This window comes from Zootoca vivipara, chromosome 9 (assembly GCF_963506605.1).
Source record: "Zootoca vivipara chromosome 9, rZooViv1.1, whole genome shotgun sequence".
Classification (NCBI taxonomy): domain Eukaryota; kingdom Metazoa; phylum Chordata; class Lepidosauria; order Squamata; family Lacertidae; genus Zootoca; species Zootoca vivipara.
In genome coordinates, this window is record NC_083284.1 from 18,538,405 (window position 1) to 18,553,311 (window position 14,907).

General features: G+C 44.5%; 1 protein-coding gene across 2 annotated transcripts in view; it reads left to right on the forward strand.

Moving 5' to 3' along the window:
- The first annotated feature begins 8,196 nt into the window (after positions 1-8,196).
- BMPR1B (bone morphogenetic protein receptor type 1B) overlaps positions 8,197-14,907 on the forward strand; it is a 212,971-nt gene continuing 206,260 nt past the window's right edge. For both annotated transcript variants that reach the window (XM_035112925.2, XM_060278454.1), the window contains exon 1: positions 8,197-8,443. The gene's annotated coding sequence lies outside the window, so the exon portion shown is untranslated. The remainder of the gene's footprint in view (positions 8,444-14,907) is intronic.

Genomic DNA, 14,907 nt, shown 5'->3' on the forward strand with positions numbered 1-14,907 from the left:
GAGAAAGAAGATTCCACCTAAACATTAGGAAGAACTTCCTGACAGTGTGAGCTGTTCGACAGTGGAATTTGCTGCCAAGGAGTGTGGTGGAGTATCCTTCTTTGGAGGTCTTTAAGCAGAGGATTAACAGCCATCTGTCAGGAATGCTTTGGTGGTGTTTCCTGCTTGGCAGTGGGTTGGACTGGATGGCCCTTGTGGTCTCTTCCAACTCTATGATTCTATGAAGAAAGAAGACAGTAACCCATATCCTCAAGGTCATCACGCCATCATTTGACATTTAATACTGTACACTAGGGATGGTGGAGAATTTTACAATAATAGAATTTTAATGCCAGCTCTGCGCTGTTCACTCACTCACTGACTGACTGACTGACTGACTGTAGAAGACAACTGGTTTTCATGAGACTGCTGAAGATATTTAACAGTACTGGTGTGTTTGTGTGTGTGTAATTTGTGTATGTGTGTAATGAACTTAATGACTATACTAAGAAGCAGTGTGTTAAAATATGTACTCCCTTGATCTCGGTTTTATTGAGGTTATGATTGTCTCCATTAATATTCATTATGTTTCTTATCCCGTCTCCCTACATTTTTATCTCTTTATTACAGGCTGGGGGCAAGTGGGTGTAAGGTGGCACTGCTTAATGGTTATAGCAGCTTTCTAAATACACAGCCAAATGAATTTTAAAAGCAATGATGATTCACGGAGCTCCTCTCCAAGTCACACCGTGGTGTTGTACAAAACTGAGTCCATTCTGATTTACACAAGTTTTATTTAGCCTCTTCACATCTATTTTTTTAAAAAATAATTTTTATTAGTTTTACAAACAAAAGGCAATAATCTTTAGTTTTACACAATAAAATACGACAAGACATACATTTCATATTCTCTCGTCCTCTTCCACCCCACCCCCCCAGGCCCCCTCCTGCCACGAGAGGTACCCATGAAGGCTGGACGGTCGAAGGCGTTTCATTTTGTAGCCGGGCTTATCTCTTCCCCCCTTCCCCCCCCCCAGAGCCCACCCCTGCCACCAGTGTGCCCCAGGTCGATGAGGGAAGACAGAGGAGGACAACCGCCCAACTATCTATCCAGACATGTCTTTTGACCAAAAACAGAAATAAAAAAGAGAAAAACAAAACAAAAAAGGGGTGACTTCCCCCGACTCTCCCCCTTGATTTTCATAGCTTCTCGAAATCATTGCATACAGTTTCATTGCAAAAAAAGAAAAAGGATTCCAACTCCTCATCATTAAACATACATCATACCATTGTCAAAATTCATAAAAACATTTTTTTAACAGATATCCTATTTTTAAATCCCTAGCCTGATCTTCTCCCCACAAGGATTTTTCATAAAAATACTCCTTTCCTTATTTCCATATATTTCTTCTATTAATAATTATTATTACTTCCTCCTCTCTCCTGGACTCCTTCCCCCATTTGATACAGCGATTCCAAAGTAAATCCAAATACCAAACTCAGATTCCATAAACCCAATCCAAATTCCATAACCATTTTTTCCTTTTCTGGCCTGCTTTTAACTCAAAGTAACCTCATCCCACTCCCACACTCCCAATCTATCCCATTTCACCACCCAAGCATTTGCCCTCCCCTCTCTCTGCCCCTCTATCATCCCACACTCTTTCCCTTGCTTATTTGCCTTTTCCCACATTTCCCATGAAATCAGTTCCACTTCTTGTTGCTCCACTTCTTGTTGCTCCAATTCAGAGGTATCAGAGCGATCACATGAATCCTGATCAGTCTTTTCTCCTAGCTGGGCTTTTCCTTCTTCCTCTTCTATATATTCTTGGAATTTATCTTCAGGTGTTAATTTCCCATTGTCAATCCCATTGTGAATGACTTAGCCTCTTCACATCTAATCCTTAATTAGTAATATATTAATATCATGCTTTTCATTTATTTATTATATAGAATAAAAAACAACAGTGCAGGCACTTTTCCCCCTGAATATTTTTAGGACATATAGAGTCCATTACCACCCCACCCCCTGATGATGGGCAATGAATTACAGTAGCAGTACTGTAAATAGCAATATCCATTATGTAAGCAAATGCTGGTAGCATTGCCAGAAGGAACAAAAACAACTGAAGTTATTTTCACAAATCTCCAAACTGGGCCATGATCATGTAAGTTTATAGAGATTAAAACCACAACAGACTGGGTTTGAGTTATGATGAGGTGATCAAAAGACAAGCAGGTACAGAACAGGGAAGCCAATCCCTATTATGGACATAGATTCACAGAAATGTAGAGTTTGAAGATATTGTGAGGCTCATCTAGTCTAACCTCTGCAATGCAGGAATCATTTTGCCCAGCATGGGGCTCAAACCCATGACCCTGAGATACTCTACTGACTGATATACTCAGCCATAAATAATCACAGAATGTACACAGGAGATAGTATAGTTAACTCTTTACTGTCAAAAGCGAGCACTTACAAAGGCTTCTATGACTCCAAATACCCATGCACCAGCTGGACATCTAGGCAGCTATTCCCCGGTCTGCACTCTAGGGAGCAGTTGCAGCAGGGATCAACATGCCACCAGCTTATGTATGTTCCCCCGATAGGCTGTACACGAGCAGGCAGAGACTACATCTGCATGGAAGCTGCCTCTGTTCTTCCCGCTTCAATTCTCTCCTGGTCCTGGGAGACAGTGGTGCAGGAGAGGGTGGTGAAGCACCTGCCCCTTCACTGACCAGACCTTCCTCCTCTTGTGCTCCACCCTCCAGTTCTGAAGCTGCCTCTCTTGCCTCCTGGCTAGTACAGGTCCCCACAAATCATTGGCCCCATCTCCCAAGTCAGATTCCAGCCCCGCTTCCCCGTTGCACACTTGTCAGCATCTTGCCAGTCCTGATAGAAATTATCTTAAGAAAGTTCAGTTTATTTCCTCCTCATCCCTCAGATGCTGCTCAGTTCCTCTGATCCTAATCCTTAAACTTCCACCAATTATATCCCCCTTCTAGTGCAGAGTCCTGCAAGACAAGTGGGAATCTGGTAGCAGCTCCTTCTGGTGTATCAAATGGAGTAGAACCAGGGTAGAAAACCTGTGGTCTCACCATGCTGGCTGGGGTCAACAGAGTCCTAATCCAACAACATATGGAAAACCACAGGTTCTTTCCCAGTCCTACCTGAAGATGCCAGGTGTAAGTGGTATGACATCACTTTCTGGGGAGCTGGGCTCTGGGATCCAGTGGGAGGTGGGGAGGACGCCATCGACTGATGGAGCAACTGCGGCCACCTAGGGACACTGTGCTGCCACCCTGAACAATCATCTTGTCCAACAGTACAAGGTGGTTCATCCATCCATGATTAAGGAAAGTTGCTGGATCCACATGTAATGCCAAGCCATTATTAAAACAAACCCAAGTTCTGTAAGCCAACAACAAAGCATGACTTCAAGTTGTGGTTTGTTGACAAAAACAAAACAACACTGCAGTTAAGATGCTGGGCAGAGTTCACACACAATGCTAAGTGATTATTTACCATGGTTTAGTATTATGTGCAAACCAGGCACTCACTCACTCTCTCGTACATGTGTTACAATTTTCAGTAAAAATGCAAAAAGAAGAACTGATAAACCACAGGAAAATGGCAAGCGTGGATGACCTCCAATGCTGGTAAATTAAGGAGGAAGAGAGTAATATCATCAATGTATCCTAAATGATGTCTTGAAAAAATAGGATCCCTTTGCAAAGGGATATGATTAACAAACATATTTTATCTGGGTTGTTTGCAGGAGATGAAAACAGAGAGCACATCTCAGGGCAACTTGACTGCTTGGTCTAGTGCAGGGGTCACCAAACTTTTTCATCAGGGGGCCGGTCCACTGTCCCTCAGACCTTGTGGGGGGCCGGACTATATTTTGAAAAAAAACCAAAACCAATTCCTATGCCCCACAAATAACCCAGAGATGCATTTATATAAAAGGACACATTCTACTCATGTAAAAACATGCTGACAATCCGCGGGCTGGATTGAAAAGGCGATTGGGCCACATCTGGCTAGTTTGGGGACCCCTGGTCTAGTGAATAGCCTGAGAGCACCTCAGGTGTGGACTTGGGTCAATCCCTAGAATGGAAAACTGCTGGGTGAACTATATAAGACTGGAATATCATAAATATTTTGCAGGAATTGTTGAACAAAGTTTCAAAGCAAGTGATGATTTTTGTCCCCTTGACACTTTGTTTATACAGTGTGTGATTACAGGGGCTTGCGTTGTGCTGATAAATAGGGCATCTGAAGAATACTGTTCAACACTCTGAGGGCCAGGGAGCTGAAATCATGCAGACCACTTTGCAAACCAGAGTGAACATTTCTGTGGTTTTTGTCTGTTTGCTTTGGAAGTAATATCAGTTTTAGACAATTACTTACCAACTAGTGTTGCTGCTGACAACCCTGAGCAGCATCTTGTCAGATAGCTCTATCTCTTCTTTGAAACATCGCTGTTGGCAGCCAAGAGTTTTTACAACTGCCATTTAATAGACAAAACAGCTAAAAGAGACTGTTAACCCATGAATTACGCATGAAGTAGTCTCCCCGGGAAAAACAAAGCAGAAGGACAGGAAGAAACATGGCCAGTGTTTCAGCAATTGGGTTTTTTAAAATAATATTTTTGGAGTTGGAGTTCAGCAGGATCTGGAAGTCCATAGGTTCCTCAGCCCTAGTCTATCCGGTTTAGCTTTACAGCCTGCAAGACAAAGCTAGTTGGTCCTATTTATTTATTTTTCACAGCTTAACAACTTCTGCTTTGATAATTCTCCAGTTTAGCAATATCACATTGACCAAATACGGACACTATATAGTCTGCTAATCTTATTTTTGGCTTTAAAAAGCAATTTGCCTTTTTTTCAATCATGAAGGAAAGCATAACCATCAAAAATTTGAGGTGTTTTCAGCTCTATAAAATGTTGCTTAATTCCTTGCCTTTGCCCTACTTCTATTCCATTCTTTCTTTTAATAATCTTTTTTTCCATTTCTGAAGGTTTTGCCCTTTCCACAAACTCTAATTATATAGCCAATATTTGTGCATATACCCTATCTCTCTATTTCCTGCTCTTTCCATCTTATGGCATGTGCATGCTTCTTATGCTTTTCCTGAGCATTGTTCTACACTTTTGTGCTACATAGTATGCAGATGGGTGTAAAATATTGAAAGGGACAGTTCGACATGAGGCAGCAAAGTGTTTGATGGGCAGCGGAGATTGGTAAACACCTACGAAGGGATCTGTCAGTGCTGTGAGCAGGAAAATTGCCAAAGGAGCCAGAGGTTTTGAATGTGTGAGGATAATCTGTGAACATGAATTTTGCGAGCTTAGGCCACAGAAATCAAACAAAAGCAAGCTTTCTTGTAAAGCCTCCAATATTTCCGCTTCCAGGCTCAGTCAGTTCTAAACCTTTTCTCGCATGCTTTGAGCAGTTCTGGCTTGGGTCCCAGGCAGGGCCTACAAGTGCAAAGGTGCATGAAAGGAAAAAGGCAAACAAGATTTCGCCCAACATGTCAAGAACTTAATCAAAGGTTCAGTCCTCAAAGTGGGTGACAGGTCAGGTGGAGGAACTTTTTGTTTCTGTGTATTTGCTTTTGAACTGGTTTGCGCACTCCTTGGTATGTTTCAGTGTCCCAAAATCTCGAGAGCACTTCTTTGCGTTCTTCCTTAGTGTTCCTCAACAATATGAAAAACAAAAGCTTTGGCCTTTGTGCATGTGCTTCAGAAACACATCAATTGGGCACTTACAGTGTAGGTAGTCTGTAGCATTCAGGGCCCTACCATTAGGCAGAATAAGACACCCACCTCACTTCTTTTCTTGAACACAAGGGTGGCATTCAGCTAACTGGAATTAATGGACCTAATTTAGCCCTGTTTGTTAATCTCAATGGCTCTACGCTGAATAAAATGTAGTTGAACGCCACCCAAAATGGGTGGGGATTGTGCAGTTGAAAAAATGACGAGGGGGGGGGATTAAACATGATGAGCATATCCAATGACAACGAATGCCAGGGACAGCATGTGCAGTAAAAGGATGTGCTTGGTTTCCACACTTAAAGCAAATGGTCCACTTTCTTCTTATTTTTGGCTGGAACCACCTCCTCTTCACTTCTATCTTCAGGCAGGTTCATCACATTCTTAAATAATAATATGAAAAGTGCTCCTTTCTTGTGCTTGCTAGTTACCATACTAATGCAGATTCATAAAGGGACCTTCCCCCACCCTGCTTTTTGTGTGTGTGCGGTGTGCCTGATAAAAGGGCCATCTTAAGCATATCCAGCACCGTGGTGCAAAGATCTCTCTGGCAGCACCCCACCCACCCCCAGTTTCCCAGAGGAGGGCTTGGAACTGGCAACCTTACACAGTGCACCATTGACATAGACTAGAAGCAAGGATGAAATGTTTGTTCCTCACAGGGTTGGCCCTATGATAAGTCAGAATAAAGGCACTACCTCAAGTGGGAAGTGAACAGAAATCCTCTCCTTTGAAGGAGCATAGGAAGCTGTCTTATACTCAGTCAGACTATTGGGCTCAGTATTGTCTGCAGTGACTGGCAGCAGCTCCTCAAGATTTCAGACAGGGCTCTCTCCTGGCCCTACCAGATTGAACCTGATACCTTTTGCATGCAAAACAGGTGGTCTACAACTGATGCAGGTGACGCTGTGGTCTAAACCACTGAGCTTAGGGCTTGCCAATCTGAAGGTCGGCGGTTTGAATCCCCACAACAGGGTGAGCTCCCGTTGCTCAGTCCCAGGTCCTGCCAACCTAGCAGTTCGAAAGCACGTCAAAGTGCAAGTAGATAAATAGGTACCGCTCCAGCGGGAAGGTAAACAGCGTTTCCGTGCGCTGCTCTGGTTCGCCAGAAGCGGCTTAGTCATGCTGGCCACATGACCCAGAAGCTGTATGCCAGCTCCCTTAGCCAGTAAAGCGAGATCAGCGCCACAACCCCAGAGTTGCCCATGACTGGACCTAATGGTCAGGTATCCCTTTACCTTTACCTTTTACAACTGAGCTACAGCCTTTCCTTATAGTACAAGGTGGTACAACTCATTTCCACCTTCTTACACTTCTTTTGCTACAGGACCAGACCAAGCCTATCTGTTTGGCATTTTACATAAAGTAAATTTGGATGTTGTCTTAGTCTTTAATCCTGTGCACACTTACCTGGCGTAATCTCCATGGAGCATAGTGGAATTTACCTCTGAGTAAAGATGCCTATGAGCACATCCATACTGTCATTCTTTTGCAGATATGCTTCAACCACATGCCTGCCAATTCAGGTGGCATAAGCAAATTTGGGTGCTCTTGCTCAACAAACCTGTTTCAGATCAAATCAAATTAATAGAGTTATTGGGTTAAAAGACAGGAAAACGCACTGGAAAGTGTGGGATAACATGACACCATGCAAGGCTTGCTCACACATTACACTTGCACAAGCTGTCTGTATGCATGTACAAGATTTTGTGTGGAAAAGTGTGCACATGTTGATTTGTACAGTTCATTTGTTTGGGTACACAGATGGTAAGCTCCTTGAACACTACATGTGAGTAACCCTATATGAGTGTAGTTTGTCTATTTGTGTACATAGTGCAGTCACCGAATGTGTTGTGTGAACATCCCCACAAACAATTTGGAATGGATGCTTAATAAATTCCTGGAGTCATAATAAACTCCCTGCAAACTTGGTGCAAACAAATCAGGATGTCTGCACCCTAAACAAGTGCTCTGCAAGCAACCTAAAATTACCCTCTCAGCCTGTTTTGAGGATCCACTTAACATCAGGGATAGGGAACCTGTGGCCCTGCAAACGTTCTTGGACTCCAGCACCCACCATCTCTCATAATTGACACTGCTGTCTGGAACTGATGGAAGTCGGTGCTGAAACACACCTGGGGAGGCACACAAATTCCCCATCCCTGATACAAGCCAAAGTGGGTTCTAAAAGCCATCGAGTAAATTTCAATAAAGCAGTAAATTCGTTGCACGTGATGCATCGCGCGCAGGCGGCGCGTTCTCCCCTACAACACGTAGCATGCTCGATAACGTGTGAATCGGCCCCAATGAAGGTTCAGCGCCTGCATTCTTCGGCGTGTGGAGGGGGTGGGGAAGCGAGAAGAGCGAGGCAAAAAGAGCTGCCTAATATAATCCCTTGAAAGCATTTGGCTCTCTACAATCACTAGTGGGAGCTGGAGAGGGCAAGGAAACCAAGCCGAGCAGATCTGTCTGTGAGAGAGAATAGAGGCGAGAGCAGCGGCGTGGAGAGGGGACGCCGGAGACGCCGCGCACGGAGGCCGCCGCGGCTCCGGGGGAAAGGAGAAGCCTCTGGCGGCGCGAAGTGGGCGACGCCGCTCTCCCGCCTCCTCCCAGCCCAGGAAGGGAAGCCCGGCGTGACTCGGCTGCAGCCTGCCAGCAGACTTGGGGTTTCCAGGAGTTGCAAGTGAGTTTGGGAGCAGCCCGGGCGGGAAAAGAGTGAGCCGGGCTGGTGGTGATGGTATTGCTGAAGGACAAAACTCTGAGGTGGTTTTAAAAATTTTTGCCGCGCTTGTTTCACCGCGTTCGCCTTGGAGTCTGTCCGCGCGCCCCTCACGTTTTCCCGCCCCCTCCCAGTAGTCTCTGAGGCGCCTTTTCACCCCCGGCGAGGCAGGGGGGCTCCTGAGGGTGGCGGTGGGAAGCGCCTGGGCAGAATTGGGCGCAGGGGTGGGGGTGGGGTGGGAAGAGAGGTCTCTGGAGGGAGGGGGACAACGTATTCCTGGCCCCAAACCCTTCAGTTTGGGAAGGGTGCGACGAGTCCGCGGCGTCGGTTCCTTCATCGGTCTCCTCGGCAGAGCACTGCCCTCCCCTCAATTTCCTCGGGGTTCCGCCGGGGAAGCTTTCAGGGCTTCTGAACACAGGAGACCGAGTCGAGCACCTCACACCTCTCGTCCTTCTGCCGGTTGCTATATGAAAGGAGTGCGATAAAGAGCAGAAGACAGCCGAGAAAAACCCATAGCTGGAGACTCATTTTATTAGAGCCAACGAAGATGTCACAGAATAGTACTAGCAAGCTTTCAAGTTGAGCAGGACTCTTCGTCAGGCGAGATGTTAACACAAAGCAGGAGGGGACTGAGGAAAAAATAAGCAAACCAAGCAGAAAAGTTAGGCTGGGTGTTGTAGCCCTAAGGTCAGCTTTTAGGACCACATTAGCCTCTCTGGGTAAAAATGATTGGTTGCTTGCAGGTGCCCTGTTGAGCACGCATCCTGCTTTGTTCCTGCAAAGGTTGCAAGCAGATTAGACAACGTTGGCTATTTATTGAGCACCCACTCTGTGTTGTATGCAGCTAAATTATGCTGGGAGTGGACTCCTTGAAATAAATGGACTTAAACTACTCCTGTCCATTAATTTCTGTATGCCTACTGTGAATAGGGCTAACATAGTATTTACCTTTTCCAAAAACACATCAGAGGGCTGTATCCAGTATTGCATCAATCAATCAGTCATCAGCCCACAGTTTGCAGCACATTTTCCTGTTACTTATTGCAAAAAGTTTGATTTGGTGGAGAAACAGGTTTGCTGTGCAAGAGTGTCAAATTGACCCTAATGCTCAATTTAAAATTGTCACCCCTGCTATCCCACAATGGCCAACCAGATGCCTATAGGAAGGGGCAGGCAGCTGCCCTCCCATCAATCAAAATCAATACAACTCTGGGGTTCTCCCCCCCCCCCCACGCAAAAATCCTGGCTACACCGATGCCCAAGCAGGACATGAGAGTGACAGTCCTCTCCCATTGTTGAGCTTGCAGTCAATGGGGGGGAGAGTAATGCTGGCATGATAAACTGATTTTGTGTCACTGTTGCTGTTTCTTTAGTTTGGAGTAGCAATGGCCAACACAATGATTGGGAACAGTCACCATGGAGATTTCAGGCATTGTGTGTGTTTGAAGCAGATACATGCAAAACCATCTGGAAGTTCTGTAGCAGATTGATCTATCAATGTGATTAATTGCACACAACCACACATTTCTCTGTAGGATTAAAAAAAGAAACTAGAGCAAGACAACGCAGAAATGTTGGGGACAGGCAAACCTCCTCAGCATGGTGGTGGAAACCCTTCAACTGAGGAATGTTGGTGGTAGGAGTTAGGAGAGAGATGTATAGCCCACTGCTGAAAACTCCACATTTGTTTCTAATTTGACACCAGCTAAATTAACAGGGGGGTTATATCTAAGTTACAAAAGCCATGTGAACCAACATCACACATTTGGCCTGTAGTTGGTAATTTCACTCTTGGAATAAATTAGCCCCATGTGTGGTCTTTTAGAGTGAGGGCATTTTGAACGTTAAAGGCGAAAAAGGTTTCTATTCATTAAAAGTCAACTTCGCGATCAGTAGTCTAATACGTAGTATGGTACTGAGTGTCCTTTATCCAAGAACTGTACTAGCAGCAACTGCAAACTCCTTGTTCTAACAGGTGTCCTCTGTCCACTATAATTTTCCATTCCTGCTGGTAAGATGACCCACCGGTTACTAGGAACTTTTATCAAGTTAACTAAGCCTCACCAAGGATAGTAATCCATATGCTATTCATTGCACCTGCATTTTTATTTATTTTTGCACTTTACCATTGTAAAGATACATAGATACTTTCTGTCTTGATTCAATGACATCTGACTTTTTTGGACGATTATATCAGAGGACTGGTAGTGGATTTTGGTGGCTTCAATAAGCATTAATTAGACGAGGTCCGCTCTTCTTGGAAGAACATGTAGGCAAAGGAGGAATTGATTCCATATTCATAGTTTCATGGAGATGAATCTGTGAGAAGGAATGCAGTCTGAAAACCATTGTAGACAGCGACATTGTTTCAGTGTATCTGAAGAAGTGTGCATGCACACAAAAGCTCATACCAAATGACAAACTTAGTTGGTCTCTAAGGTGCTACTGGAAGGAATTTTTTTTATTTTGTTTCAGCTACAAATAAACCATTCTTGGCAAGAAGTGGCTAAGAGAAGATCTGGTGTGCTTATTGGGATTTAAGAGAGGGGCTATAGCTCATTCCTTAATCACAGGTTTTGCACACAGAATGTTACAAGTTGAATTGTTGGCATTTCTAACTAACAGAGCAAGGAAAGATCTCTGCCTGAGACCTTGGAGATCCCATGTCAGTCAGCATTAGACAGTAATAGGACAGATGTGCCAATGGTCTTACTCAGTAACTGTGAACTTGGGCAAAGACAGACTTGGCGAAATAGATGAGATTCAGTTTGGACCCTGATTTTTCAGCTTTACAGCCTGCCTCAGTCCAAATCACTTTGGAGGTTGCCCGATTTCATGGGTTTCAGTACCCTTTTCTGACCAAAATGAAGCTCCATTTCCTTTCCCCTCTACTATTGGGAAATAAAAACCAGCTGTAACTTCCCCTGTTTTGACAGCAGTGGATGAAATCTGCTGTTGTAGGAGCCTCTCTAGAGTCCAGAGTGGATAAAACCTGCCAAATTTTAGGAAAATGGGACCTAGTTTGTTTGCCTCTACCCACCCCCGTGTGTGTGTGTGTGTGTGTGTGTGTTGCTTGAACATCTTTAAAGTTGACAGACAGATTTTGGTAAAGGGGAAAACTATAACTGATTTGCTTACTTCTCCATGTGATTTTTGTCTCTCTCTGTGTGGTCACTAATTCAGTGGCATTAGACGCGTGCCCCCTAGGTAGTGCTGCACACAGAGATGCAAGCAAAGTGTTTTGACTTGAGTAGACTGGTGTCCTGCAACCTCCTGCCTGACTTCCCTAACTCTGCATCTTCTTGGAGCAAGAGGAACTTGGGGCAGGTGCAGGATGAGGCTGCTGGTGGTGTCGTGCCTTCTGCCTGCTCAGCTGCTCCCTGCAGTGCGAGCGGATAGAATAGCTTGTACCCACTGCCAACTCAAAGTAATCCTAGACTATGCCCTGCACCTTGCTCCCACTGCTAGTGCTGCCAGTCTCAGAACACAAGAGGCTGGGGTGAAGCTGCCACTGCTGTCTGTCATCACTGCTCCTGCCTTCAACAGTGATGGTGCATTTGAGCAAGAGGAGTAAGCCTAATGGCCAGTGTTGCTACCAACTCTGCCATTGCTCCCAGTCATTGCTCCCTGGGGGCAACACATGGTTTGCTGCCAGCATCATGTGCATGCCTCATGATCCGGCAAAATAATGGATTGCTAACAATAGGGGTGTGGGTGTGTAACAACGATGGTGGCAAATGTCAAAGTGATGCCTTGCTTCTTACAACACTGACTGTGCACACGATATTGTAGTGCAGTAGTTGGAAGTACTGTGTGTGTGTGAGGGAGAGAAGCCCACACATGCACTAAGGTGGTGGTGATAAGAGTTAATAAGGTAGATTTTTTGCTTGTTTGATAAAAAATAAATCCATTTGGGACAAACAAGGGTGTATGTGTCTTTCTTCACACAAAGATACTAATATTTAATAATATAAGGCAGATCACTGCTGAATAAAATCAGTGCACAGAGCGTGGGGTTTTTCTCACCAGGCTGGATGGTTAACAGCTGGCTCCCTTTTCACTCTTTCAGAGAAGGCGGATGACAACAATAGGGGCAGTTCTGGGGAGGGCAATTGTAGTAAGTCGTCTTCCCCAGCCTCCCAGATGTTCTGGTTGCTGAACTGCATTCCTGAACACCTAGATCATGTCTAGATATCAGAAATCAGGGGTGTGCAACGGCCACAAGCTTTGCCTTGTATCTGTAACATTTGGAAGCAGCCCATTGTGTTTTGGATCTGCTCTGATTCATTATTTGCGTCCAAATCTGAATATCTGTTTCATCTCTATTGACTAAAAATGGCTATGACTCTTTCCCTCTTCACATAAGTGGATGAAATTTGCAGGCAGATGAACCCTCTCCTGTGCAAATTAAGCCTGCCAAATTCCAGGTAGATTCATTCAGGGGATATGCAAGGGGGGGGGGGCAGTCTCTTTTAGTTTCTGATGAAACTGAATGCAAATTGCACATGTGGTCATCCTTTGGAGGAGATGAAGCCTAACACATTTCAGAAAGATAGGTGCTGTGGTTATCCTACAAAGGCAGACATTGCCACTTTGGAGTGTGAATATAGAAATCACATCTCCATCCCCAATTTCTTTAGGGGGCAGGCAGAATTGGTGCTGGGTTAGAAACCTGCCAAAGTTTGGGGAAAAAAAGGTTCAGGAGCCATTTTGCTAGGGGATTTTACTTCTGCTGTAAAAACTTGGAAAAGTCATACCTTTTTTCTCATACCTGCCTTATTGAAATTCCGCTCTGAAGAAAAGAGACAGTGAAAGCTATGGTTTTTAATTGTTTGTTAGGAAAAAGAATGCTTGGGAAAGAAGCAAGCCATCCCAATAGTCTTAGTCCTGCTGTTTACACACTTTTCTCACAGACAAAACTCAGTCGAGAATGATGACCCATGAGAAGAAGAACTCTGTTTACTTCAAAATCCCTCCACCAAATCACAGTGATTTAAGTGCTCTTGTAAAACAATTAACCGTGATTAAAAGCTGGGCCTGTATGTCAAAATGAAAGATTGTACCCTCTCTCCACCCGTCTCCTCTCATCTTCATCATCTCTCCTCTTAAGCTCTGGGAATTTCCTCAGTTAGCTTGTTTAATTTCTCAGAAAAAAAACTTGTACAAGTCACAGAGCGACTTGGAAGTTTAGTGGTGACCCTGACACCTCCTTGAAACACCTTGCTAATGGTGCTCTCTGACTTGGGAATGTGACATCATGACCCAAATCATTCTGATTTGCCTTATTTTGGGGGGTACACAAAGAGCCACTGTGTTGGCCACTGTGGTGACAGGATGCTGCTCTAGATGTGGCTTTGACCTGATCCAGGAGGGGCCTTCTTAAGTTCTTAGACCTTTCAGAAGTTGATAGGGGACCTGCAACAAACTGCTGCAGAATGGAGTCCTGCTGTTTAGGATTCCAGCCATTCCATTTCACCCTTAATATTTGATTCCTCCTTGCAACCCTGTCCCAACTCCCTGGTATGGTCAGTCAGCATTTGTGTGGCATGCGCAAACCTTGTTGGGAAGGTTTGTTTGGTTCTCCACAGCCCTAAGACTTTCCAGAAATGGTTTTTTGTTTTTTGCTTGTACTTCAGCAAACGCTGGCATTCTCCAAAGCCTTCAGATATTTCCTTCTTTGGGGTGGTAGGTGGAGGTATGCTGTTTTTGGCTACTTACACAACCACATTCACAGCCTGAACTTTGGAATTAAAAGGAATGATAGATTTGAAGATGCAGTGCAATGTTTTAATCTGGTGGCCATTTCCCCCCTTCTAAATTGCAACCAAATATTACTTTAATTCCTACTACTTATATTTCTTCTTCAATAATACTAACTAGATGCAAGCACCACTTGTGAGTGAAGCTCAGTTCCTTTGATTAGGTCAATGAATGCTGTGTTCTGCTATATAATAATAATAATAATAATTAATAATAAATTCATTTTATTATTTATACCCCGCCCACTCTGGGTGGCTCACAGCATATATCAGAACATGCTAAAACACAAAATGTTAAAAACTTCCTGATACAGGACTGCCTACCGATGCCTTCTAAAAATCCTTTACGTCTAACGTCTAATGGGAGGGCGTTCCACAGGGCGGGTGCCACTACCAAGAAGGCCCTTTGCCTGGTTCCCTGTAACTTCGCTTCTTGTAGTGAGGGAACCAGCAGAAGACCCTTGGAGGAGAACTGTTTTACGCTGTTTTATGCTTGTCTGATATGTGTGCAATCGTGCACAAGTGCATCGCAGCAACTCAGAGGTGACCAGAAAAGGGGGTGGGTGGGGTGGGGTGGGGTGGGGTGTAGTGTAATGGGCAGAGCGAGTTCTGCCAATGCTCATGGGGGTCAGGAACGTAACCCTGATGCAAAACAATTTTTGCCTGTAA